At 41.6% G+C, this 27808-nt stretch overlaps 1 protein-coding gene across 2 annotated transcripts in view; it reads right to left on the bottom strand.

Annotated features, from left to right (window-relative positions):
• Positions 1-22716, bottom strand: part of KLHL6 (kelch like family member 6) — a 109826-nt gene extending 87110 nt beyond the window's left edge. Inside the window, exons 1-2 of one of the 2 annotated variants that reach the window (XM_072752585.1) lie at positions 22592-22701; positions 15677-15835 (exon numbers count right to left, since the gene is read on the bottom strand). The gene's annotated coding sequence lies outside the window, so the exon portion shown is untranslated. Of the gene's footprint in view, positions 1-15676; positions 15836-22591 lie in introns of both variants that reach the window. The other variant, XM_072752584.1, reaches the window with a different exon arrangement.
• Positions 22717-27808: the final 5092 nt, after the last annotated feature.

The following is a 27808-nucleotide window of genomic DNA, read 5'->3' as shown; positions in this document are numbered from 1 at the left end:
CTGGGGTAGCCATGCCCCTTTGAGATCTAGATAGGACAGGTTCAAATCCCAATCCTGGGTCCTATGGAATGTCCACACTCTCCTGAGATTTTTGCAAATGGAAGAGGGCAGGGCTCACAGCTCCTTCAGCTCTGATTCCCAGCATCCCTGGCCATCCATTCTGCGGCCCCCTCCTCTGGGCTTGTTCCTTGGTGTGATTCACTTAGGACCAGTATTTTCACCTGGGACCCCAAGATGTAAACCCTGGCCCTGGTGTGATTCACTTAGGACCAGTACTTTCACCTGAGACCCCAAGATGTAAACACAAGGCTGCTGGAGGGAGACACTACAGGGTTGCCGTATATCAGCTGACACTCATGTAGACAACCTGTTCTCAAAGGTCTCCTGGACACCCAGCACTGGGCACATCTTAATACCCCATACCTAGCCTAGGACAACCTGGCCTTGCTCATGCCTCTCCCCCCTGCTCCTCTCCCCTCTTTCCTGTCACCACCACATTGTAGGTCCGGATTTTCCACACAATTTGAGGTGAGCCGTTTAGCCCCTGCTTCCCAAGTTATCCTAGACCCACTTCCAGCAACCCTTCAAGTTGTTCAGCTGAACAAACAGGCCATTTACTCTCTCAACAGAGGCCTTAACTTACAGGTTTTTTTTTTTTTTCAACAATATTCACCATCCTTGAAGACCGCTGTGATTTCAAAGAGCCATTTCTCTTTGCTTTTGCTTTTCTAATGAATGATGCAATGGAAATCAGGTACTTGAACCTCTTTCTTCAGCTTGAATAAACAATGGAAACCTTTTGTTCCTCCCTTTTATTGCAGGTGTTTGGTCTATGGTCAATGCATTCAAATTTTCCAAGCTTAGAATAAGGTTCCCAAATCAGAATAGGGCAGGTGGTTTAGTCCTACTGGTTTATCGAGCTAGCTACTTAAGACTTAAAAGACAGAGTTTTCATGAAAAATCTTGGTCAGGCCATGGTCCAAAATCTGACAGGCCCATTTGGTTGACAAGCTCTGTGTTAGGCAGCCTTTCTCAGCAACACTGCCATACAGTGGCTCACACCACGCCGGGATGTTCGATGGGTTACTCAAGGCAAAGGACAGGCCTTGTTTACTTTTGTGGCTACTTTGTCTAACAGTCATTTTACTTTTTCCTCTGATCCTTCTCTGTCATTCCTACTCGCATATCAAAAGCAGAAAGGGAACAGATTGTAATTTTCTACATTCTTTGAAAAAATGAAAAGGAACACTCTCTTACCCTGTGTGAGTGTATAGTCATACACATGTATATATCTGTATATATGCATGTACATATATATCCATCTATGTACATGTTTGTGTATATACATTTTCATAGACTCCTACAGCTCATCATCTTAATACCAAACCCTAACAGCATATTAGAATTACCTCAAAAGCTTTTTAAAAAAGATTTGTGCTTTGGCCCATCCCAGACTAATTATATCATTGGAAGTAGGGCCTGGACCTGTAGTTTCTGTGAGTCCTTTTTAAACTACCAAGAAGATTCTGAGGTAGAGCCAGGATTGAGAACTCCGTAGAGGTCTTCTAAGCCCTAGCTATTCAACTCTGAATGGCAGAGCAGCATCACTCAGACCTACTGAGTCAGCATCTGTATTTCAATAAGATCCCAAGAACTCTACCTGCACGCCACCATTTGAGAAGCACTGCTCTGGTTGCTCTCTCTCTTTTGATCCATGAGGCCCCAAGACACTAAATGACTTCAGGGGTCAGTCTGTAAAGTGGAGACTCAAATGAGACCTCTACTACTAGACCCTTTATTTTCATTATATTAGTATTTTTCAGATTTAACTAATAGTTAAGTATTCCTCAAAATATGTGTAATACAGTCTTTCTCAAGTTTATCACAGCTCTCTCTGACTTGCCTCTATTTTTTTAAGTATCAAGTTTAAAAAAATATTTAAGCCTTTAGAGGCTTCCTTTTCTACTAGTGGAGGACAAAATGATGAGATGACATAACAAAAAATATTTCAGAAAGACATGGTGGAGCAGTTGCAGAGAAAAAATGGAAGACATTTAACCAAATACTTGCACCTAAGCTGTGAATTATCAGTTTGCAGAAGCCAACTGATGTTAATAGGAGAACAGACATTGCCTATAAGCTAGCAAGGCTGTATCCTGTGACAAATCAGAACTGAGCATTAGGGGGACACCAAAGCCTTCATCTTACATCTGAGAAAGAACACCTAAAAGAGGGGAGGTTTTAGGCTTGTGAATTTCATAGGTGCCTTTCCTGTGAGAACAGTCCACATTATGGACAAAGGAAGTTAACAAAATTCTACAAATTCATATAAGACAAAGTTTTACCATCAGGATGGCCAACTATATGAGGAATCTCATCAATACCACACTTCTATAGCCCTAGGAACTTGCAGGATTTCCCTTCTACCAGGTTCCAGGCTCTGCATTCCATTTGCATCGTGAACAGCTACTTTAAGCCCTCATACCCATCCCCAGAATCACACAGACCCTGAAGGGAAAGGATACTCCTTCACAAACTTGAACCAGTCCTCATGCTTTCTTCCATTCTGATTATGCTACTTGTTTGGAAGATGATTCTGATTGTCCAACCTGGCCACATGGGCTCAAGCTGCTTCAAGCAAACAGCTCTCCCCCATCTGATCTGCCTATGACACTTGTGTCCTGGCCCCTCTCCTATAGTAGAACAATCTCCAGTCTTGAGAATGGCATCAGGCCATCAGAAATCCACAGTCTCAGGCCCAGGAGCAGCTGCTCCTCCCTGGTACCCTTGTCCTACTCCCTTAATACCCCTAGCAGTACCATACCCCAAGACTGCTGACAGAGTCCAGAGAAGAGGCCTCACCCCTGTAGACTGAGCACTGTCCCAGGACCACTTCCTACCCTAATGTTTTTGCTGGGGCATTTTCTGGCATATTAATACAGCTGCTTAGCTTCTCCATGTAGTTTGTGCTTTCATGACTGTGACTCTCAAGAGAGACAGAATGAGTAGTATTTTGGTTCCTTGCCTGATGAAAGTGATCCATATCCAAGGACACATTCCTTATGTGATCTGCACTGCTTTTCCAGCTATCTCTGGCAATGGTGGACTCAATAGCAGAAAATGCCACTGCCAATAGCAAGGATAACAGAAGAGAGACTCCACAACTCAAAGAGGTCAGGCTAAACGCCCCTCTACGGAGACATGGGGAAATTTTCTTCCAGCTTCTTGGATGCCTGCTCTCATGAAGCCAGCTGGAAGCAAGGCCGGGTTTGGGGCAGCACCAGGGAAGGAGGCAGCAGCTGTTACAGGGTAATTAAAGTCAGGCAAAATGCAGAGGTGGCCAGAAAGCTGATGTGAGGTCAGGCAGGACATGGATCAGCTCAGGCCTGTAGCTGCTGTTAGAAGCCGACAGACAGGAATGGTTCGTTTAACCACTGTCCGAAGACAAGAGAACTCTAACTGAAAGGAGCTGACAAGTCTTCCTTCATGCAAACACCATCAGATCCATTCTCTCACTCCCAAGTGGCTTCTTTTAATGGGGGCTCCTTCAGGAAGATTGAAGAATCCCTGTTTCTTGTTAGATGATTTGACTGACAGGAAACTATTTCCTTACTTTGTGCCACCCTAGATGGATGGATGGATGGATGGATGGACAGATGGATGAATGGAAAGAGAGACTTAGGAACAGATGTATTCTGTAGATAGAACCAGTTACAAAGATTTCATTTAAGGCTGGGATTTACTACCCTCCCCAAATATCTCTGAGGACCGCACTGACATTTGAGTTTCAGAAATGCCCCCCAATAAGGCTGAGTATGATCCTCAAGGAGTGGTATCAACAGCAATAGTAATAATAATAATGATTGTTTTTGTCAGAGAGCTGCTGCTATGTACATTGTGTCATGTATTACTCAGGACCCTTGCCTGTTCTGTACAAGATACTTTGAGAAGAGTGTTCTTTCAGAGAATGGATGTGATAGCTCTTCTGTAACACATTTCAAGAAGTGTTTAAAAACACTTGTAATAGGGACACCTGTGTGGTCCAGCAGTTGAGCATCTGCCTTTGGCTCAGGGCATGATCCCGGAGTCCCAGGATTGAGTCCCACATCAGGTTCCATGCAGGGAGCTTCTTCCCTCTGACTGTAGCTCTGCCTCTCTCTTTCTGTGTCTCTCATGAATAAATAAAATCTAAAAAAAAATACCCACTAGTAGTAATAACAATGGTTATAAAAGTGGTACTCACATGGAACAAACAATGCTATTTAAATGGAAAAAAAATACTCTTCCTGTCACAAGTAACAAAACCCAACTCAAACTGACACAGGTATGAAAAAGGAAACTGTTATAGATACACAGAGATCACTTAGGCTGTCCCAGGGCAGGGAATGAACCAGGAAACATTCTCTTAACATCTGATTTACTATTTTTCTCAGACTGGCTCTTTTGGCTTCTTCATCCTTATGACAAAACATGACTGCTACCCCCACACACATTTATGTACAATTGTCCCAACTGGCAAACGATTACCCAGTGCTCGAGGGGATATGTAAGATGTCATTGGTAAAGGGCTAGAAAACACAGGCCTTGAAGAAACTAAATGACATGTGGAGTAATTAACAGAGTCTCATGGCCTTTTGATTAGAAAACAAGTGGTTTCCTATTTGTCTACTGAGAAATTGAACGAGCCTAGATTGTCATACCTCTATTTAGATTTCATCTCTTAAATTATGATTCAACCTGCCACTTTATAACCCTGCTACTTCCTGATCTTCCTATCCCTTGGAATTAGATTGCCTTTTGTTTCCAGCATAGATTACAGGTGCCTCCATGTCTTAATATGCACTTATGATATGTTAGATGTCAATCTTGACTCAAATTCACTTGAAATCAACTTCTTGCTTTACAACATTCAGCTTCTCTAAAAAGCTCAGATCCTCCAAGGTATAGTAAAGAGACGGGAAGAGAAAGATAAGACAGGCTTTGCATTTTATTATGCCTATGAAGTATTTTAGCACATTGAGATATAAGCAAAAGATCTCCCACCATAATATCATCATTTGTCAGACCCTTAATCCATGTATCAGACACTTAATCCTGAACAACTTAGCAAAAATTTTTCCTTAAATGGAGAAATTAAGATTCAGAAAGTTTAAATGATTTGCCCAAGATCATCAAGCCAGTAAGTGACAGAGATAGAATTCAAATCAGATGTCTGACCACATGCTCATGTGTTTTCCACCATACCATATTGATAAATATTTAGTCATCTGTTATTTGTGATTTGAATTTGGTTATGGAGGAGGAGATGAAAGTTATGAACACAGGGGCAGCCCCGGTGGCCCAACAGTTTAGTGCCACCTTCAGCCTGGGGTGTGATCCTGGAGACCTGGGATCGAGTCCTGCGTCGGGCTCCCTGCATGGAGCCTGCTTCTCCCTCTGCCTGTGTCTCTGCCTCTGTGTGTGTGTGTGTGTGTGTGTGTGTCTCATGAATAAATAAATAAAATCTTAAAAAAAAATAAAGTTATGAACATAGGATGGTATCCCAGAATTTCTCATCACTTCTATGACTCATAGCACCTTATCCAAGTCACCGTGGACCCTCTATTAGTTGGGTGTACACTAAGTAAGTTTTCTGCTGTAGAAGCTCTTGAAGGCTCCAGTTGAGGTAAGTACTCTGTTCCTGAGGAGGCAAGTCTTCACCTCGGCTCTCTGTACTGAAGGATTTGTTACTCAGTCTGGCCATTACAGACTAGAATGCTTAAAGTGTTGCCCTTTTTGCCATTCTAATAGGATTCTGTTGAGAAGCTGCCAAGCCTTAAGTAAGTTTCCTTCTCTATCATCTTCTGGCTCCAGAAAAGAGAAAACTAATTACTGCTAACATCTATCTTCTCCAGACCATGAGGATACTATACCCCTCTTCCGAGGTAAAACAGTGGAGTGGGGGAACAGCCCAGTCAGCTGGACAAAATGCCACCTGGAAGCAACATCTTCTCTTCTGAACAAACTTTAGGGCCCCTGTAATTTCACTCTGGGCTCTTCTAACTCAGGTCCACCTGATTCCTTCAGAGGACACCTACTCATTGTTGGATGTTCCCCTTTTCATTCATTTATTCACTGAATATTTATTGACCACCTACTACCTGCCATGCACTGTTCTAGGTGCCAAAAATACTGGTGTGAACAAAATGGAAAGGTATCGGTCTTCATGAAATTTCCACTTTGGTAAAAGAAATAGGAAATAAAATAAGTAGGGATGCCTGGGTGGCTCAGCAGTTGAGCATCCGCCTTTGACTCAGGGCGTGATCCTGGAGTCCCGAGATTGAGTCCTACATCAGGCTCCTTGAATGGAGCCTGCTTCTCCCTCTGCCGGTGTCTCTGCCTCTCTCTGTGTGTCTCTCCAGAATATATAAATAAAATCTTTAAAAAAAAAAAAAAAGAAAAGTAAACAGACAAAATCATTTATATTTGTGATAAATGCCATGGATATAGGAAATAAGGTGATTAGACAGAGATTAACAGAAGACTTAGAAGGAGCTACTTTAGAGAGGGTGCTCAGGAAAAGACTTCCCCAAGAGGTGATATTGGAGCAGAGACATGAAAGTTGAGAGGGATCCAGTCTTATTAGAATCAGTAAAAGAACATTCTAGGCAGAAGGAAAGGAAGTACAAAGTCCCTGAGGTAAGCAGAAGACTGGGCCATTCAAGGAAGAGGGACTGCACCCCAGTGAACAAAGAGGGGTTGGTCAATATGTTTTTTTTTTAAAGATGTTATTTATTTACTCATCACACACACACACACACACACACACACACACACACACACACACACAGAGGCACAGACACGGCAGAGGGAGAAGCAGGCTCCTTGCAGGGAGCCTGATGCAGGATTCAATCCCAGGACTCCAGGATCATGCCCTGGGCCAAAGGCAGGCACTAAACCACTGAGCCACCCAGGGATCCTGGGGGTTGGGGGGTCAATATGAACTTAAAAAAGGAAGACAAAGACTAGATCATAATGGCTTCTGTAGGCCAAAATTCAGAGTTTGAATTTTATTTTTATGAACTAGGAAAAAAATAGAACATTCAAGCAGAGCAGTGATATGCTTGGATTTAAATGTCTAAAATTCACTCTGGTGATGTAGAAAACAGACTAAACAGGGATAGGGTGGAAGAAGAGAGACCAGGAAGGAGGGCTTGGAGTAGTCCAGGAGAAGTTGATGGTAACTGGGAGAAGGGGATGACAGTAGAGATGGAAAGAAGAGGATGGACTAGGGATATACTCTTCAGGTAGAACTGAAAAGGGGTGGTTGATAGGGGACAAAGGGAAAAATCCCAAGTGACCTTAAGATTTAGGAGTTAAGCAATGGATTGATAGCTGATGCTCTTTATTATTATGGGAGGGAACTGGAGAAAAACAAATGGTGGAGATGAGACAGGGAAATCTGGGGCATGTTAAGATGCCTATTAGACTAGCAATAAGTGGAGTTGCCAGTACACTGGATTCATGATTCTGGGACTCAGAGAAAATGTTTTTGGGCTAAAAGTACACATTTGGTACACATTTGCAAGTCAGCATAAAGTAGGTCAAAGCCAGAAAATGGAAAAGGACAACATATCAAGAAAATATAGACAAAGATGAGGAGAGGACCTGAGACAGGTCTTGGGCACAACCTCATTTAAAGGTTGGACAGAAGAAGAAAAAGTCTATCTTAATGACACATTGAACAAGGGCAATGCATTTGGTATGATCAGAAAACTGCTTTATTCTTTCTCCACTACCTGTTCAACTCATCCCCTCGGTGGAACTCATTATTCCCTGTTCCTTAAATAAAATTAAAGGTAATTTTGTGACTTTTCTAGACATTCTTCAATAATAAAAATCCATCAAGTTACCTTTGGTCAGACACACACATACATATACACACAAACACAGTTTCATTTCAGTAAGTATTACAAGAAGTCCAAAGTAATAACTTCCAAACTGATGAAGAGTTAAAGCTTCTCCACCACCCCCCAGTTTGAGGGTGCTCCAACCTGGCTGCCTCTGGTGGGAAAAGGATAGAAGGGGCTCTTTGTTTCTCTTGCCTAAAACCTTCAGTCTCCTTTCTCTGCTTCTGCTTTCTCAGGATTGAAACAAAATGGTGAGGGGGGAAAGGTATGTGGCAGGAAAGATCTTAACTGACATATGAACTAAAGAAGTTACTTAGGTTTGGCAGGTATTTAGAGCTTATTCTTAATCTCATGGGACTATTTTTTTTTTTAGATTTTATTTATTTATTCATGAAAGACAGAGAGAGAGAGAGAGAGAGAGAGGCAGAGACACAGGCAGAGGGAGAAACAGGCTCCAAACAGGGAGCCTGATGTGGGACTCAATCCTGGGACTCCAGGATCACACCCTGGGCCGAAGGCAGGTGCTAAACCACTGGGCCACCCAGGGATCCCCTCGTGGGACTATTTTATGGCTTTTTCAGAGCTCCATAATCTTGGGAAATCTGGTAATGGTAGTTCCCTCGTTGTAACTAAATACATCTCCTAGGGCTAGTCACTCAAAATTATCCCCTCACCACCCCAGAATCTAATAGTATATCTCCAGGGCTTGTTTTTCACCATGTGGCAATCTTGGGCGGGAAAACTCCCATGTGTGTACTATATGATGTCTATGGGAAGCTCTGAAGCTCATTTGACTAAGACTCTGAGAGAGCAGCCATCCCTAAGACAGCATCATCTCTTTACCGTGCCATCAGAAGAGCTAGCTAGCCATAGTCAGACTCCAGTCCTCTGTGTCCTCACTCTCCAAATACTCCTCAATAAAGCCGCTTTCACTAAACTGGCAGAGAAGAGCAAGCATCCCCACTGCTTCCCCACTGTGGGGGAAAATGTATATTGCAGATCTCTAAAGTAACTTTCTCTCCAATTTCCTATGCACTTTGGTCTCTTCAATCTCTTTTATAAGATAGATTTTTAAAATCAGCTAATGGACATGAAACCCACTCTTTGCCACCTCCTTTGCAAGTCCTGGCTAATTGTCTCATTCCTTATTTTGAAATACCAGAATCATCTGATTGTGTTGAGAAGATAAAGCTGAAGACAAAGTAGAACGAGTCTTGTTTTACAATCCTGTGTACACAGAAGACCAAGAAAAAACAACTAGAGAGAATAGAAAAACCAAGAGAATGTGATGTAGGAGAAACTAAAGTGTACACAAGTAGTGAAACATTGCTAAAAGGTGGAATAAGATGACGACAAAGAAATGCTCACTGGAATTTGGTGCCTTGTGCAGTTCCATCCCAGTGTAGTGCTGGGGACAAAAGTTCAACTCATATGTTAAATACTTCACCAGAATTTGTTTTCCCTTTCTTCCTTCAAACAGCATCCTATGGCCAGCTCCAATGTAAATCCTGACTGGTCAAAGCCAACTACTATAATCTACTTTCCTCTAACGATATGCTTAGGAATGGCCATGTGATCTAATTCTAACAAAACGTGAGGGGAAATTTGTTGGAGGATTTCTGTAGAGGTCTCTTTTTCCTTAAAAAGAAACATAAAGAAAAGACAGCTTCTCTTTTTCCATTGGCTACTGTCATTTCTGCATTTGACACCTAGTTCTGTAGAAACCATCTTGATACCAGCCTGAGGATAAAGCCAATGCCAAAGAGAACAGACTCAAGAGAATTGCCACAAAGCAGAGCTAGAACTCATGCGTGAAGCCTGCTCTGTAGGGTTCTTGTTATTTCAACTTATAAATCCCCAACTGATTCAGAGTTTTCTGTATTTTTTAAAAGACTTTATTTATTTATTTATTTATTTATTTATTTATTTATTTGAGAGAGGGAGAGAGAGAGGGAGAATGCACAGCAGGAGTTGCAGAGGGAGAATGACAACCAGAGCCCCATGTGGGGCCCAATCCCACAATCCTCAAGATCACCATCTGAGCCAAAACCAAGAGCTGGATGGCCAACCAACTGAGCCACCCAGGTGCCCCCAGAGTTTTGCTTTTTTTTATGATAGTCACACACACAGAGAGAGAGGCAGAGACAAAGGCAGAGGGAGAAGCAGGCTCCATGCACTGGGAGCCCGATGTGGGATTTGATCCCGGGTCTCCAGGATCGCGCCCTGGGCCAAAGGCAGGCGCCAAACCGCTGCACCACCCAGGGATCCCTGTTATTTAATGCCAAAAGCATCCTAAAGATAAAGAATAGTCTTAAGGGAGATGAAGAATTAAAAGTAGAGTGTAGGTAACTCTTTTGAGATGTTTTTCTAGGAAGGAAGGCAAAGAGATGGTCTGACAGCTGAAGGGGGGTGAAGGATCTAGTGAAGACTTTTTTAAAGATGAGAGATACTATCTTCAGTTTGTAAATAGAATGGAGATGATCCTGTAGAAAGGGGAGAGGGCAGAGCTACAGGTACAAGCATCTTGTTGCCACCTCACTTAATGTGCACAGCCATTCTTGGAGTCTTCATTACTGATCTTGCTGATACCCCAACAAGGAAGAGCCACCAATTCTCACATTATTGTTTGCACTGTCTGACTACAACTACTTGCATTCTCCCTCCCTGGAGTCTGTTGGCAGCATCCCTCTAGCTATCCCTGAACTGTTTCTTTTTCTAGAGAAAAGTAAATAGCTGATCCCTGCAGGGCTGGGCTCTTTAGGACAAACTCTGGACTCAAGTGAGGCTAGCAATAGCCCAGCTTTTTATCCTCTTGAGGTTCTTCCCAAGGAAGAGCCAATTCTCCAAATTTTTACATCCAGTCACAAAGAAACTTAAGACGTCAGGCTACCCAAGAGCCTAGACTGCAATTATTTGTCAATCCCCAAAGATAAGCCTACCCCTAAGCCCCGTTTCACCCAGGACTGCAGGCAGATCAACTTAATGAAGCCTGTTGTTACTTAATCCCCCACCCTCAACATTCCTACTTTCTAATTATAATTGCACAGAAGAACATGCATCCATGCCTGTTGGAGAATATAGCACCTCTCCTCAAATGAGGGAAGTCTAGTCCCCAAGTCAGCACTCTCTCCCTTTCCTAGCCACCTGAGTCATATGCAAATTAACTCAGGGTATAGGGCCTTTCCCCAGCAGAAAAGACACATTCAGTCCCAGCTGGGGCTTCCACTACATCAGACACCTATTTACTGATCAACTAAATGGTGATCCAAAAGAGCATTGCTATAAAGCATTTCCAGTAAAAATATAAAAACAATGCAAAGGACCAAGTCAAGAACAATGTTGATTTGCCTTTCTATTGCTTCCTGTCCAGAGTAATAATTTGTTCCTCATTTTACTTCCCCTACTCAGTTAGTAGTGAAACAAGATATGTAGCTTAAAACATTTAATACCCATGCTACAGGGTACAATTAGCTATAGTCATATAGATAGGAACACCTGGTAAAACCAGACAACTGGGTTTCATTTCCTTATGAAATTTCAACAATTCGTTAACCAAAACATTACAATTGACCAAGATATTTTAAATATCTAAAACTAGGTCCCTCTGCTGATTACATTCAAATTGATTTACTAGTTCTTGTTTTATCATATTTTCTTGCTAATGTAATTTTGGCTAAAATCCAGACTGCGTTTAAGCAAAAAGAAACAAACCAGTCAAACTTTTTAAAATCTCCATGCTTATCCGTAATCATTACAAATAAAACTTTCCACTTACAACAATAGTGGAAACAGTTCAAGTTTCCACTTAAACTAAGTCACATTTGAAATTCTTAATGATTCTAGGTTAAAGCATTTTAATACTTATTTATGTATTTTCCATGCTTATTATATTAAAGTCTGCACCTGTACATTCTTTAAGAATTAGCTGCTTCATATCCTTTCTCAGAATAAGGCAGTTACTAATTATTTTGTAGTGATCTTTCTCTTGTTGATGAGTCCTTGCAATGATCATCAATGATATATGGTTATAAGAGACTTCTTTTGGGATTCTCCTCTGCGAACTGCCCTTTCCTATGGGGTAATTCTCACAGGTATGTTCCTATTGATTTCACTCTCCTGGTCACATTTGATTGGTCCAAGGATAGACACTTGGCCAAGCTGGGCTGATCAGATTGTCTTTTGTGGAAATTTGGAATTGGATATAGCCATTCTAGTCAGTCTATATGGATACTTAAGAGGAAGGATGAGAGGCTGATCAGACAAAAAAAGCAAAGGAAAGAAAAGAATAAAGCACCCTCTCGGTGAAAAAATAAATAAAAGACCATGGGGCTTCAAAGAGAAAGGTAAAGAGGAAGAGACAGTTTGGTTTCTGGTGGCTTTCCGGAATCCAGTCTGGTACCTCATGAGGCTCTCTCTAGATCTTAAGTTCTGTGAAACATGTAGTCTTGTGTCTCTTTTTAGCTTATGTAAGTTTGAGTGAGGTTCAGCACCTCTGAATTAAGTCTTCTTTAAAATAACCAAGAGGCCCCCCAGGGCCTACTAAATTATGAAGAACAACTGGCAACAACAATAACACTAAATTTCCACAATTTATGCTTTCTGAATTCTTGGGTCTGTTCTTTCTTTGATGTGTTAAGCACCTATGTAGGCTGAATATAATGCTTTCAAAAGTTTCTGACCACGACATACATAGTGAAGTCATCAAAATGGTGAAGTAAGAGTTTTCCATCATCTTATCCCTAAAGAACACTGGCTAACAATCACTCATGGACAAGAGTGTCTTTGTGGAAGCCCAGGAACCCAATGGAAAAGTTCCAGCACACTGATGGAGCAAAAACATTATCTGATGTGGGACACATCGAAGACAGTAAAAGGAAACAGTTTATAGAACTTTACCCGTGTCACCCCTCCCTAAGAGAGCACATCTCAGTGCCAAGAGTGACCTACTCAGACCATGATTTTTCCCGCAGAGAAAAGTGAGAATGGGTAAGTGCCAAGCATCCCTAGTTGTCCATGATGGTGCCAAGGGGACTTCTTTCTCACCTATTCAGAAAACTGAGGAGTACTGCATGATGGGGGTGGGGTGAGCCAAAGAGTGGCTAGTAGACTAGCAGACAGCATTCTTAAAGAGCATCAAAGGACAGAGATTTTATTAACTGTGTCATGTATTCAATTAAGAAGCCCATGTATGAACCCCTGGGGATGCCTGACCTGAGGATCCCCCAACTGGCCCATAGGGACCCACAAGCTCTACATGCCTCACCCACATACCCACATCCCATGGCCAGCTCCCTGTGTGTGTCCTGAAGGGCAATGAGAGTGAGCCTTTGCAGAGAACCAGTGAGCACACACAGAAAGCTGGCCAAGCCCTGCAGGATTAGGTGAAAGTAAACAAATTTAAGCATTTAGCACCACCCTAGGGAAAGCAAAGAGTCAGCACCCAGCCTGGCTTTGCATACAATGTTAAGAACCCCACCCACTCCCCAGAGGGACCAAGAAAAGTGAAGCAGGAATACCCATAGTAAAGATCTGAGAAAGCCTCAGAATCCTTAACAGGGTTGACAAAGGTATGTCTCTCCCAAAGCCAGTCAGTAAAGGCTTAAGGTAACTATTTCTTCAAATGTGGAGACAGTAATGTGAGACTTTAGGAAACATTTAAAAAAATCAAGGTAACATAATACTAGCGAAGAATCACAGTAATTTTCTAGTAACTGACCCCAGAGAAATAGAGAACTATGAGTTGTCCAATAAAGAATTCAATATAGTTGTTTTAAGGAAGTTCAGTGAATTATAAGAAAACACAGAAAGACAATTCAACAAAATCAGGAAAATAATACATGAGAAATGAGAAGTTTAACAGAGATAGAAGTCACAGAAAAGAACAAACAGAAATTCTAGAGGTGAAGAATACAATGTATGAAATGAAAAACACAATAGAAGGCATTAACAGCATGCTGGATCAAACAAAATGAATATGTGAAGTAGAAGATAGATCATTTGAAATTATATAGAGGAAGGGCACCTGGCTGGGTCAATCAGAAGAGCATGTGACTCTTGATCTCAGGGTTGTGAATTAAGCCCCATGTTGGGTGTAGAAGATTACTTAAAATAAATAAAAATTAAAAAAAAAAAGAAAGAAATTATCCAGAGGAGAACAAAGGAAAAAAGAATGAAAAATAATGAAGAAAGCTTAGGGGAACTATGGAACAGCACTAAGGAAAACATTCTGTGCATTGTTGGAGTCCCAGAAAAAAGAAAAGGGGGCAAAAGGGGCAGACAGTTTACTTAACTAAATAAAGACTGAGAATTTACTGGATATTAGGAGAGATGGGCATACAAGTTCATGAAGATCATAGGTTCCCAAAATATTTCAACTCAAAAATATTTTATTCAAGACATATTATAATAAAACATTCTAAATTCAAAGGCAAAGTGAAAATTTTAAAAGCATCGAGACAAAAAAAAAAAAAAAACACAAAAACCTCACATAAAAGGGAACTCCCATAAGGCTATCAGTGGATTTCTCAGAAGAAACTGTGAGGGCAAGGAGAAAGTGGGATGATATATTCAAAGTGCTAGAAGAAAAAAACTGCCAACCAAAAATACTTTACCTAGCAAAGCTGTCCTTTAGAAATGAAGGAGAGAGGGGCACCTGGGTGGCTTAGTCAGTTAAGCATCCGCCTTTGGCTCAGGTCATGATTCCTGAGTCCCTGAATGGTAATTATGTAAGATGATAGATGTGTTAACTAACCTTATTGTGGTAATCATTCCAAAATACTTATGTGTATCAAATCATCCCATTATACACCTTACACAATATTATTTGCCAATTATATCTCAATATAGGTGGAAAACATGTTTCTGACCACAAAAACACATAAGAAATATAATGCGTATCATGATTCTCTTCATATATAGGTATACACAAATATGGTATTGAAATGAGTACTTGTCATAGTCCCTGACCTAAGGTGGTTGTTCAATAAGGATCTGCTGAAATAGTTACCTAAAAAAAAAGAATGCAGGTCCAAAAACAAAAAAACATGACCATGAATTCTTATATTGACTTCAGAAAAAAAACAGACAGGTACCTGGCTGGCTCAGTCAACAGAGCATGTGACTCTTGATCTCAGGATTATAAGTTCAAGCCCCATGCTGAGTACGTAGTTTACTTAAAATAAAAACAAATAATCTTAAAAAGAATTAGAAAACAAGCAATTATTAAACTGATTTCATAAAAAATTTTTCAAAAAGAAATGGAGGGGCACCTGGGTGGCTCAGTTGGTTAAGCATCTGCCTTCAGCTCAGGTCATGATCCAGGGTCCTGGATCAAGTCCCGAGTCAGACTCTCTGCTGAGAAGCCTGCTTCTCCTTCTTATGCTGCAACCCCTGCTTGTACTCTTTCTCTCTCTGTCTCCCTCTCTGCGTCAAATAAATAAATAAAATCTAAAAAGAAAAGAAAAGAAAAAAGAAAAGGAGAGGGGTGCCTAGGTGGCTCAGTTGGTTAAATGTCTGTTTTGGCTCAAGAAGTGATGCCAGGGTCCCTGGATCAAGACCCCTGGGCTCTCTGCTCAGCAGGGAGCCTGTTCTCCCTCTCCCTGACCCTCCCCCTGCTCATGTTCTCTCCTCTATGTGCTCTCTCTCTCTCTCTCTCAAATGAATACATAAAATCTTTAAAAAAAAAAAAAAAGAAATGGAGAAAATCAAAATAAAAGTAGTAAAGAGAAAATTTAAGGTAAATAAAAAAATAGAATGTGAAACTATAGAAATAAAAACTATAGGGGCACCTGGGTGGCTCAGTCGGATAAGCATCTGCCTTCAGCTCAGGTCATGATCTTGGGGTCCTGGGATCCAGGTCCTGGGATCTTGGGATCAGGCTCCCTGCTCAGTGGAGAGTCTGCTTCTTGCTCTCCCTCTGCCTGCCACACTGCCTACCTGAGCTCTCTCTGTTAAAAAAATAATTAAAATATTCAAAAAACCCACGAAAACTATAGAAATCATCAATATTTGGTTTTATGAAATATTTAACAAAATTCAAAGTTAGATGAATTTTATAAGAAAAATCACAAATGAAAGGAAAACACTTTTTTTTTTATTTAGGAAAAACTGGTGTGCCTGGGTGGTTCAGTCAGTTAAGCAGTCAACTCTTGATTTCAGCTCAGGTAATGATCTCAGAGTTGTGAGATCCAACCCCATAAGAGGCTCCATACTGAGTGTAGAGCTGCTTAAGATTCCCTCACCTTCTCCAAAATTAATAAAGAGATATGTACATAGATACATACATTTAAGAAGAACTATTATTTATATCCTATTAAATGGAATGACAAATAGGAAATGTATAAGTAGTTACAGAGATAATAGTTTCTAATTAGAACTTTACTCTCAATCTTACCTTTGTTCTTCTTTGTATAATTGTCCCTTTTCTGTTTTGAAAACTGCTTTTAAAAAAAGACTTTACTTATTTTTATTTGAGAGGGAGAGTACATGTGCATGCACAAGTGAGGAGGTGGGCTAGGGAAGAGGGAGAAGCACACTCCCCACTGAGCAGGGAGCCCTGGCTCTATCCCAGGACCCTGGGATCACCACCTGAGCCAAAGGCAGACACTCAACTACTGAGCCACCCAGGTACCTCCTGATAATGTTTTTCATTGGATGCCTGACACTATAAATTTTATCCCTGGGGTGCTAGATTGTGTTAAATTTTCTCAATTAATTTTGGATTGTGTTCTGGTGTAGTCATGTCACTTAGAATCAGTTTGATCTTTTCAAAGCCTCCTTCAACACCAGAGCAGCCTTTAATTAATTTAGTCTAGGGCTAATTTAGCCTTACTACTTACTAAAGAAATACCTTTCTGAAATGTCTACCCAATGCCTTGGAAATTATGAGATCCTTCCACTCTGGCTGCTGGAGCACAAACTATTCCCAGTTTCATGTGAGCTCCAGGAATTGTTTAATGTACAGTTTGTGGTAATCCTTTCATGGCCTCAGTAGTTTCCTCTTCAACCAACCAAAGACTTAAGGGGATCTCTCTGTAAATATCCAGAGCTCTCTCTCTTTGTGCAGTTCCCTCCTCTCTTTACTTAGCCCCATAAGTTCTAGCTGCATTAACCTCTGCCAACTCCAATTTATATTTAGAGCCTGGAGCATTAGTTGCTTTTCCCTGCACTGAGTCCATCCAGGCAGTATACTGGGTCAATTGTAAAACTCACCTTATTTGTTTTCCTTCTCTCAGGGATCACAGATTTGTTCTACCTGCCTTCCACATTCCAATAACTGTTATATATTTTGTCCAGTGTTCTAGCTGTTTAAGGCTGGAGGGTAAATCCACTCCCTATTAAACTCTATCATATCTGGAAGCAAAGTCAGCTCATTTTTTAAAAAATATTTTATTTATTTAGGGACACCTGGGTGGCTCAGTGGTTGAGCATCTGCCTTCGGCCCAGGGCGTGATCCTGGAGACCCGGGATCAAGTTCCACATCAGGCTCCCTGCATGGAGCCTGCTTCTCCCTCTGCCTGTGTCTGTCTGTCTGTCTCTGTCTCTCTCTTTCTTTCTCTCTGTGTCTCTCATGAATAAATAAAACCTTTTTTAAAAAAAAGATTGTATTTACTTATTTGAAAGAAAGAAGGAAGGCAGCCCATGTGGCCCAGTGGTTTAGCGCCGCCTTCAGCCCAGGGCGTGATCCTGGAGACCCGGGATCAAGTCCCATATCAGGCTTTCCTGCATGGAGGCTGTTTCTCCCTCTGTCTCTGCCTCTCTCTCTCTCTCTCTCTCTCTGTCTCTCATGAATAAATAAAATCTTTAAAAAGAGAGAGAGAGAATGCACAAGAAAGCGCAAGTGAGGGGGTGGGAAGGGGAGAAGGAAAGGGACCAGCAGGCTCCCTGACATGGAGCTCCATCCCAGGACCCTGAGATCATAACCTGAGTGGAAGGCAGATGATTAACCGACAGAGCCACCCAGGTGCCCTAAAGTCATCTCATTTCAATCAAAAACAGAAATCAGACAAGAATCACTCCTTTTATTTAATTTATGCCAATCATTACTAGCACAAAAGAGGAAAAAATATCAAGGTAACACTATTATGTGTTTAGCAAATTTAAACAAACTACTTATATTGTGCCAAGGGTATTCCTGGTCTTGCAAGTCTTAACGTGGTTCTTTGAGAACATAAAATGTTCCTGCCCTCAACAAACAGGACAGCTTGGTAAATCTATGTAAAGAAACCAGTGAGACAATGACCCACATTTCTCTGCCTATTTCAATCAATGCTTAGTTATGAAATTACAATGATGCTGCCCTCTTGCATTTCATTACCACTAAAGACCCTTTATATCATATTTTTCTCATTTTTAAATTTATATTGTTACTGATGTTCACTATAGAAAAAATTAGTACAGATAAACAAAAATAGGATGAACATTCACCCAATGGTTGGTTGCATACAGATTACAAGAGATATCAATTTATATCATATTCCAAAAAACCAAAACTCCATGGTGAATTTTAATAAAATAAAACTAGCAAGAATATGGGGGCACCTGGGTGGCTCAGTCAGTTAAGCATCTGCCTTTGGCTCAGGTCATGATCCAAGAATTCTGGAATGATCTTGCATTGGGAGAAGTCTGCTTCTCCTTTTCCCTCTGCCCCCCCCCACCTGCTTATGCATGCATGCTCTCTCTCTTAAATAAATAAATCTTTAAAAAAAAAAACCTAGCAAGAATATGAATGACCATTTAAATAGCTATATCATAATTAGGAAATCTGTTTGATATGAGGCTATAATCAGAAAAAAATGATGCTCTCAAATAAATAATCTTAAAAAAAAAGAAGGAAAAAATGACAAATAAAGTAGACTCAAGATCCCAGAAACAGACTCAAAATACCAGACCATAAACACCTACTGTACAAATAAATAACACATATAAAACACTAGGTAATAGATCTTGGCAAATGGACTAATAGTAAGTCTTTAATACCCACTGTTAACACTTTAAAGCTGCAGATGTGTTAGAAAACCAAATATTTCTAAATTTTCATTTTAACACACTATAGATAAATTTATGAGTAGTAAAGAAAAATAAAATGCATTTTCTATTATAAGATAGATATATTTTAAGAAAGATCCATACAAGAACTTCAGCACAATGAAATGGAATAGGACTCTACCACAAATAACAGACTGTTGAAAATTATGCAAGGCAAATATAACTGAAAAAGCTCATAAAAAGCATGAAGATTTGAATCTTATATAAAAGACATGATCTTATCACTCATCACAAATTTAAATATTTTTATTTTATTTATCTTAAAGGTTTTATTTATTCATGACAGAGAGAGAGAGAGAGAGGCAGAGACACAGGCAGAGGGAGAAGCAGGCTCCATGCAGGGAGCCCGATGTGGGACTCAATCCTGGGACTCCAGGAGCATGCCCTGGGTCGAAGGCAGGCACTAAACTGCTGAGCTACCCAGGAATCCCCACAAATCTAAATATTTTTAAAGTATCACTATTGACCAGACCCTGGAAATAAATACACCCAGGTATTGCATTTGCACTTCAAATTGGTCCAATGCCTTTAAGCACCAACCAGCAGGCTATAAAGCTGTTTACACCTTTGACCTATCATTTCACTTCTAAGAATATAGCACTAAGGAAACCTGCATTCTAGGCAAAAGTTTTTTTTTTAACCTTAATAGGCAAAAGTTTTTATGGTAGTAGTTTTGAATAGTTCAGACAAATAAAACTTAGAAACCTTAGAAATGTCCAAAACTACACCTACAGAACTAATTATGATAATTTAACACAATGGAATACTATACACACTATTAACAATTTTATTATTGAGCACTTGCTATGTGCCAGTACTATGCAGGGTGTCTTAAGCAGTCTATTTTATTTTTTTAATTGTTTAATAATCCTACCTTAGGTAGATAGCTATATATGGAGAAATTAAGGTTTAGAGAGATTATGTAATGGGCTCAAGTTTGCAATTAATAATAGTAGACAGATAACTCATCTGTCTGACTCCAAAACCTTTAAAAAATTCCTTCTACTTTATCATACAGCTATAGGATCCAAATAGGGCAAATCCCAAAGTTCACAGAAAAAAATCAGGAAACAAACCTTTGAGAACACAGAATGTAGTGATCAAAAATATATGCTCTTTTACTGGCCACCTATAGAGATCTTTCAGGAAGATTTGTAATTGTGATTACAATACAAATTTTCAACACTGTACTCTTTAAGTTCTCAGTGTTTTAGTCAATGTAATACCATTTTCAATCAAAAGTTTCATGTACCAGGCAGCCCCGGTGGCGCAGCAGTTTAGCACCGCCTGCAGCCCGGCGTGTGATCCTGGAGACCCCGGATCAAGTCCCACCTCGGGCTTCCTGCATGGAGCCTGCTTCTCCCTCAGCCTGTGTCTCTTTCGCTCTCTCTGAATAAATAAATAAATAAATCTTTAAAAAAAGAAGTTTCATGTACCTGTCTTGATCCTCTTTCCAAATCTTTTCTCTATACCTCTGTCTCCTTGACACTCTTGTCACAAACCCTTCCTCTTGTTCCATCAATTCCTGGACAGGCTCCTGTCCTCTCTTATCTCTTCCACCTATCTCCCATGCCTTCCCTGTGAAGAGGCCCATCTCTCTGCATGGAAGGGACCAAGCACATCCCTCCAGAGTTGAGAAAGAAAATTAAAAACTGATTAAATCAGTAGCCCTGAAGCTCATTCTTGAGTGCTAAACAAAGTAGACAGATACTGAAGAGGGTGGACCTGGTGACTCCAAGCGACCACCATGACCACTAGCCCCCATTTCCTGACAGAGGGGACTGAATTCCAATGGACAACCCACACCAGGAATGACCAGAGGAACGATACACAATGAATTTAATTTTTTCTATTGAAATATAATAAATGTAGTTTCCATGGGTTTTATTTTACAAATTCTGAGATAAATACAAATATATATATTTATAAATATAAAAATACCAATATTGGCATCATGCTATCACTAACCTGTACATGTACTGCTGATTAATATAATTGCACCATCTATTACAAAGGGGCCCAGGATGCCTTTGCTATATGGAAAGCATGAATTTACAACTTAACTAGTGGGGCACCTGGGTGGCTCAGGTTGTGATCCTGGGGTCCTGGGATTGAGTCCTGCATCAGGCTCCCAGAGGTAGCCTGCTTCTCCCTCTGCCTGTGTCTCTCATGAATGAATGAATGAATGAATGAATGAAGCAAGCAACTAGTGGAAGAACTATAGGTTTTTAAACAGTGTCATCAGGAAAAGCTTCACAAACTGAATACTTCAGTATTGATAATGCAAAAGGAGAGAGAATCTGGCATTTACCTAGGGCTGTCCTCACAAGAGAGGCAGGACCCAGTGAGTTCTAATCTCTGGAAAAATGCACCTTATAGAGGAGGAGACATTCACACTCTGTCACACCCCAGCTGAAGCATAGGGTACACACACACACACACACACACACACACACACACACACACTGGACTGCATTCAAGAGGTAGAAACAGGAAATGGCTTTGCCTCCTAACAATGTCTTTTAACTTGCCTTTTTAAGCCCCTGGACAACCAACATCCCAGCAAGATCTTGGAAGTTTTCCAGGGTTTCCAATGGTTACATGAATAGCTTCACCTGGGGCCCTTTTTTTTTTTTTTTTAAAGATTGTGTTTATTTATTCGTGAGAGACACACAGAGAGAGGCAGAGACAGAGGCGGAGGGAGAAGCAGGCTCCATGCCGGGAGCCCGATGTGGGACTTGATTCCAGGACCCCAGGATCAGGCCCTGAGCTGAAGGCAGATGTTCGACCGCTGAGCCACAGAGGCATCCCGACCCGGAGCCCTTTAAAAAAAAAAAAAAAAATCCAGTCCATAGTAAATCGACAAACGCCTCACATCCAATTGAAGACTTCTCCCGGTCCCTCAGCTCCGACCTGACCACCGCTGGAGGACCCTCCCTGGGGAAGACGGCGGCACGTGTGGTCAGCCATTTCTCTCGCGCGCGACCTCACGACCTCGCCCACCTCTCCTGGGCGAGGGGAAGGGAGAGGTCTCGCAACCTTCCTCTGGTACAGTTTGTGATCTCTTGACTAATAGTGGACGACGTTCAAGCGTTAGGTCGTTTTCTCTTTTCTTTCTTTTTTCAGGCCCAGTACAGCGCTGGGCCGCACCTGGCCGGGGAACCCCTCCCGGGAAGCAGGGGGGTCGGCCCGCACCCAAGGGTGGGCGGTGACAGGCGGCCGTCTCCACAGAGGAGGGCAGGCACCCCAGGGCACGCCCTCGCCCTCGGCTCCGTAGAGAAGGCTTCTTTGCGAGGGCAGGTCACCGCCACCTACGGTCCCCCGTTGGCGGGAAGGCATTGCGACCCCAGGGCGTTGGCGCTTCGGGCAAGCCTGGGACACCGCAAGCCTACAGCCACCCGCGGCTCCCCGAAGTTTTACGGAGTATCCCATGCTGCCCGGAAGTTCGTTTTTCCCACAGAAAGGGAACCAAAGCGCACACACATATTGGCCCCAGGGCCACCGTCAAAGAGGGCCCAAGCGGCGCGTGACTGGCTCTGCCCACCACCATCGCTCACACAGCCGCGTGCAACACGGCCCAGGTGACACGCGGTGCGCCCGGCACACGGCGGGACGATGCCGCTGCCCTCAGAATGGGACTTGGGTCCCTCGCTTACCTACACCACCCCGCTCCGCCGCCGCTCTGCCGCCGCCGCCGCCTCTGCGGGTCGCTGGGAACCGGAAACCTCGCTTCCCGGCCTCCCGCACCTGAGGGAGTGAGTCGCGCGCCTGCGCCAAGGCTGCGCGCGTGCCTGCGCCTGCGCCTGCGCCTGCGCGGCCCTCACTCCACCGCCTCGCCGCTGGGAGGGCGGCACGCGGTATAGTGGCCCAGCAGGCTGAGCGCTGTGATCGAGGACCTGGCTCCAGCTGCGCGGCGGGGAGGAGACAGCGCTGGACAACTCCACCTCCTCCTTCCACAGGCTGCCAGTGCGGTGGGCAGAGCGAGAAGCTGGTGGCCCAGCTCGCCTGAATGCGCGCCCCTCCTGCAGTGTGGCTCAGCGGGAGACAGTGTGAGTGTTTCAAATGCTGGGTCTTTAGAAGAGAAGCGTTTGTGGGTTCTTCAGAGGGTCCTGTGGTATCTTTGTAGTGCACGGTTCCCTGAGGTGGGTGATGTGCTCTCTGGCTAATTTATTGTGATGCGACCTCTGGAGAGAACCCCCACTCTGTCATGCTACTAGAGTCTTGGCAGATAGCCCTGTGGGACAGGATCCCTTCAAGGCAGCTCAGGGCCAACCGTTTACCACAGAGTCCACGTGGCCAAGGAGCTCACCTATCCTGGCCTCGCCAAACGGTTGCCCACTCTCCTTGCCCCTCCATCAAGAGCTGCTCTAGCTTGCCTTCTACTTTCAGAATTCTCCAAGCAAGAAGAAAATAACCAACGTCTGTTTCACTAGAGCCACCCCTAACACCACCACTATCCTCCAGCTAAAACTTCTGGGTCTGTATATCAGGCTTCTCCAAAAACTCTCTTAGCCTGCAGCTCTGGCTCCATGGAAGTCACAGGTGCTGTGATTACTTGTCAGCCCATCAGATATTCACATCACGTCATAATGGGCAGATTCTGAAATACACCACCTTTGAAATTCTAGCTTCCTATGAGGCTGGAAGCGGACAGCAAATGATAGTCTCAGGACCCACTCTTTCATCTTTTAGGAAGTCCTGAAGGTATGTATAATGACATTCTTTAGCAAGGGAAGGGTACTTACCCTTATTACCAACTTTGAGGATTTAGCCAAAATTTTGAGGCCGTAGAAAAATTCCATTCCATATCCTTTTACATTAACAACAATTCAGTTCTATTTCTTGACATAGTTGCTGGTTTCTTGGGTGTATCCATGTTGGGAAAAATTCATTGAGCTGTGTATTTGTCTTTATGTAGGTTATACTTATCTTTATGTAGGTTATACTTGTCTTTATGTAAGTTATACTTGTCCTTATGTAAGTCATACTTGCATAAAAAGTTTGTGTACAGGAAACAATCCTGAATCCACTGTGCACTGGATTCTGTACCAGGTGTTTTACATATCTTATCTGATTTTATCAGGGTGACTAATATTTATTAAGTGACAACTGTATGTCAGCATCTTTTTTGTATGTCAGCATTTTGTTACATTCTTCATTTAAATTTTTATTGTGATATGTAACATTTACCCAGAATATGTTCAGTTTAACAAATAGTTGTGAAATGTGGCCATGACTCAGATCAAAAAATATATTGCCAGTGGGATGCCTGGATGGGTCAGCAGTTGAGCATGTGCCTTGGGCTCAGGGCATGATCCCAGGGTCCCAGGATGGAGTCCCACATCAGGCTCCCTGTGGAGAGTCTGCTTCTTGCTCTGCTTATGTCTCTGCCTCTCTCTGTGTCTCTCATGAATAAATAAATAAAAACTTTAAAATATATATATATACATATGTATATATATAGCCAGCACTCCAGATGTCCATTCATGCATCCCTTCCTAATCATAATCTCCTGCAATATTCTTTTTTTAAAGATTTTTAATTTATTTATTCATAGAGACACAGAGAGAGAGAGGCAGAGACACAGGCAGAAGGAGAAGCAGGCACCTTGCAGAGAGCCCGACGTGGGACTTGATCGAGGGTCTCCAGGATCACGCCTGGGGCTGCAGGCGGCGCCAAAACTGCTGCGCCACCAGGGCTGCCCTGCAATATTCTTTATATGCATTATTTAAGTTAATCCTCACAACATCCTGGGAAATTATAATCAGTGGATGCCATCTGAAAAATTACCAGAGTTTACCTAAATCTGAGACACATTCGAGTTCTGATCAGAGTACAGAAACTTCATTGAGCACCTGAGACACTCAGTGAAGATCCCAAAAAGGTCACATCTCACTAACAGGACATTAGTCTAAGAATAAAAGCTACTCTAGACCTACAATAACAAAACTTTAAGCTTCAAGCGGTACTTGGGTGGCTCAGTCAATTAAGCATCGAACTTGATTTCAGCTCCATCTCATAATCTCAGGGTAGTGAAATCAAGACCTGCTGGACTCTGCACTGGGCATGGAGCCTGCTTAAGACTCTCTTTTCCTCTCCCTCTATCCCTTCCCCCTGCCACTTACATGACTGTGCACGCTCTCTCTCTCTCAAAATAAATAAATAAATAAATAAATAAATAAATAAATAAATAAATAAAAAATAAATAGATAAATAAAATAAGCTTCAAGAAGATCAAACTGATCTTTTTTTAAAAAAAAGAGATTTTATTTATTTTTTCATGAGAGACACACAGAGAGAGAGGCAGAGACACGGGCAGAGGGAGAAGCAGGCTCCATGCAGGGAGCCTGACATGGGACTTGATCCTGGGTCTCCAGGATCACACCCTGGGCTGCAGGCAGCACTAAAACGCTGCACCACTGGGGCTGCCCCAAACTGATCTTCTAATAATTCAACTCCTACCAAATCAAAGGTCAACATTCTTTAAAGGAAGAAAGAAAACTCCTATACTCAACAAATGTCAAATTGTCCAACATCCAATCATATATTTTAAATAAACTAATAAAAATGATTAAACTATGGGCCTTGTGGCTGGCTCGATAAGTAGAGTGGGTGACTCTTGATCTCATGGTTGTGGGTTCAAGCCCCATGTTGGGTGCAGAAATAACTTTAAAAAAATAAAATCTTTTAAAAAATTGAACCATGACAAGGAGAAAAATCAGTCAGTTAAAAACAATTTAGAGGGATGTCTGGGTGGCTCAACAGTTGAGCATTTGCCTTTCACTCAGGCCTGATCCTGTATTTCCGGAATCGAGTCCTGCATCGGGTTCCTTGCATGGAGCCTGCTTCTCCTCCCTCTACCTATGTCTCGCATGAATAAATAAATAAAATCTTTTTTAAAAATTTAGAAATAACAATGGTAATGGAATTGCCAAAAATATATGCTGAAACAACCATTATAGCTATGTTAAAGTATTTAAAAGAAGAATGAACCTAATGCACAGAGAAATGGAAGATAAAAACAAAACCAAATGGAAATTCTAGAGATGAAAAATATAATGTCTGAAATAAAATTTACTGAAAGGGATTAACAAAAGGGGCACCTGGGTGGCTCAGTCTGTTAAGCGTCCAACTTTTGATTTCAGCTCAGGTCATGATGTCAGGGTTATGAGATTGAGCCCCACATAGGCCTCTGTACTCAGCAGGGAGTCTGGTTGTGATTCTCTCTTTCTCTGTCCTAAACCACCCCCCCACCTCCACTTGCTCTCTCTAAAATAAATAAATAGGGGCATGTGGGTGGCTCAGTCAGTTGAGCATCTCCTTTTGGTTCAGGTGATGATCTCGGGGTTCTGGGATCTAATCAAATGGGTCTCCCTACTCAGCAGGGAGTCTGCTTCTCCCTCTCCCTCTGCCCCTCTTCCCTACTCCTCTCTCTTTCTCAAGTAAATAAAATTAAAAATCTTAAATATATATAAATAAATGTGGGTTTTTTTTTTTTAGATTTTATTTATTTATTCATGAGAGACATGCAAAGAGAGAGGCAGAGACACAGGCAGAGGGAGAAGCAGGCTCCATGTGACATGGGACTCCATCCCGGGTCTCCAGGATCACGCCCTGGGCTGAAGGCAGCACTAAACCGCTGAGCCACCCAGGCTTCCCAATACATAAATGTTTTTAAAAAAGATTAGACAGTGCAGAAGAAAAGATCAGCAACCTTGGAGACATAATATTGAAATGTATCTAAACTAAGCACACAGAGAGAAAAAGGCTAGAAAAAACTGAACAGAGTCTCAATGACCTATAACAGCAAGTAGTCTAACATATATATATAATAGGACTACAAGAGGGAAAAGTGGGGGAGTCACAGAAAAAAATTAAATGGAAAACTTACTGAAATTTTCCAAAATTTAATAAAGACTCTAAACCCATAGATCCAAGAATCCCAACAAACCCCCATGCAGGATAAATACACCACACAGAGACATCCCCCACACATACACACATACACATTTAAAAAAACAAAAAAGCAAGGCATATCATAATCAAATTTCTGGAAAAAAAGGTGATAATAAAATATTAAAAGTAGAGGGAGGGGTGCCTGGTTGGCTCAGTTGGGAGTGTGAGACTCTTGATCTCAGAGTCGTGAGTTCAAGCCCCACATTAGGTGTAGAGCTTAATTAATTAATTAATTAATTAACAAATATTGTTCAAGCAAAAGGAAAATTATACCAGATAGAAACTTAGATTGACAAAGAATGAAGAGTGCCAAAAATGGTAAATATGTGGGTAAATATAAAAGGCTTTTTTCTTTCATGTTTTAATTCTTATAAAAGATAATTAACTATTTAAAGCAAAAAAACTCCACAAGTTGTAGAGTTTATAATACATGTAGAAGTAAAATGTATGACAATGGTAGCACAAATGACAAAAGGTGGAAAATGGAAGTATGCTGTTACAAGTTTCTAATATTATACATGAAGCAATATAAAACTACTTGAAAATAGACTTCTAAATTAAAGATGGATATTGTAAATCTTATAGCAACCACTGAAAAGTAAGCCAAAGAAAAAAGATATAGATAAGAAGCTTATTGTGGAAATAAAATACTCAATCCAAAAGGAAACAGGAAAAGACAGGGGAAAATGAGCAAAGCAAATGGGACAAATAAGAAATGAATGGCTTATTGGTAGATTAAAATACAACATATCGAGCATTACATTAAATGCAAATTACCAATGTACTTAAAGGATAGAGATTATCACACTTGATGAAAAAGCAAGACACAATTCTCACTGTGTGGTGCCTATAAGAAACTCGCTTTAAATATAAGGATACAGGGCCACCTGGCTGACTTATTTGGTGGAGCTTGCAAC

This window comes from Vulpes vulpes, chromosome 3 (assembly GCF_048418805.1).
Source record: "Vulpes vulpes isolate BD-2025 chromosome 3, VulVul3, whole genome shotgun sequence".
In the NCBI taxonomy this organism is placed as follows: Eukaryota; Metazoa; Chordata; class Mammalia; order Carnivora; family Canidae; genus Vulpes; species Vulpes vulpes.
The sequence above is the reverse complement of the archived record's forward strand: the minus strand, read 5'-3'. Positions and strand labels throughout refer to the sequence as shown.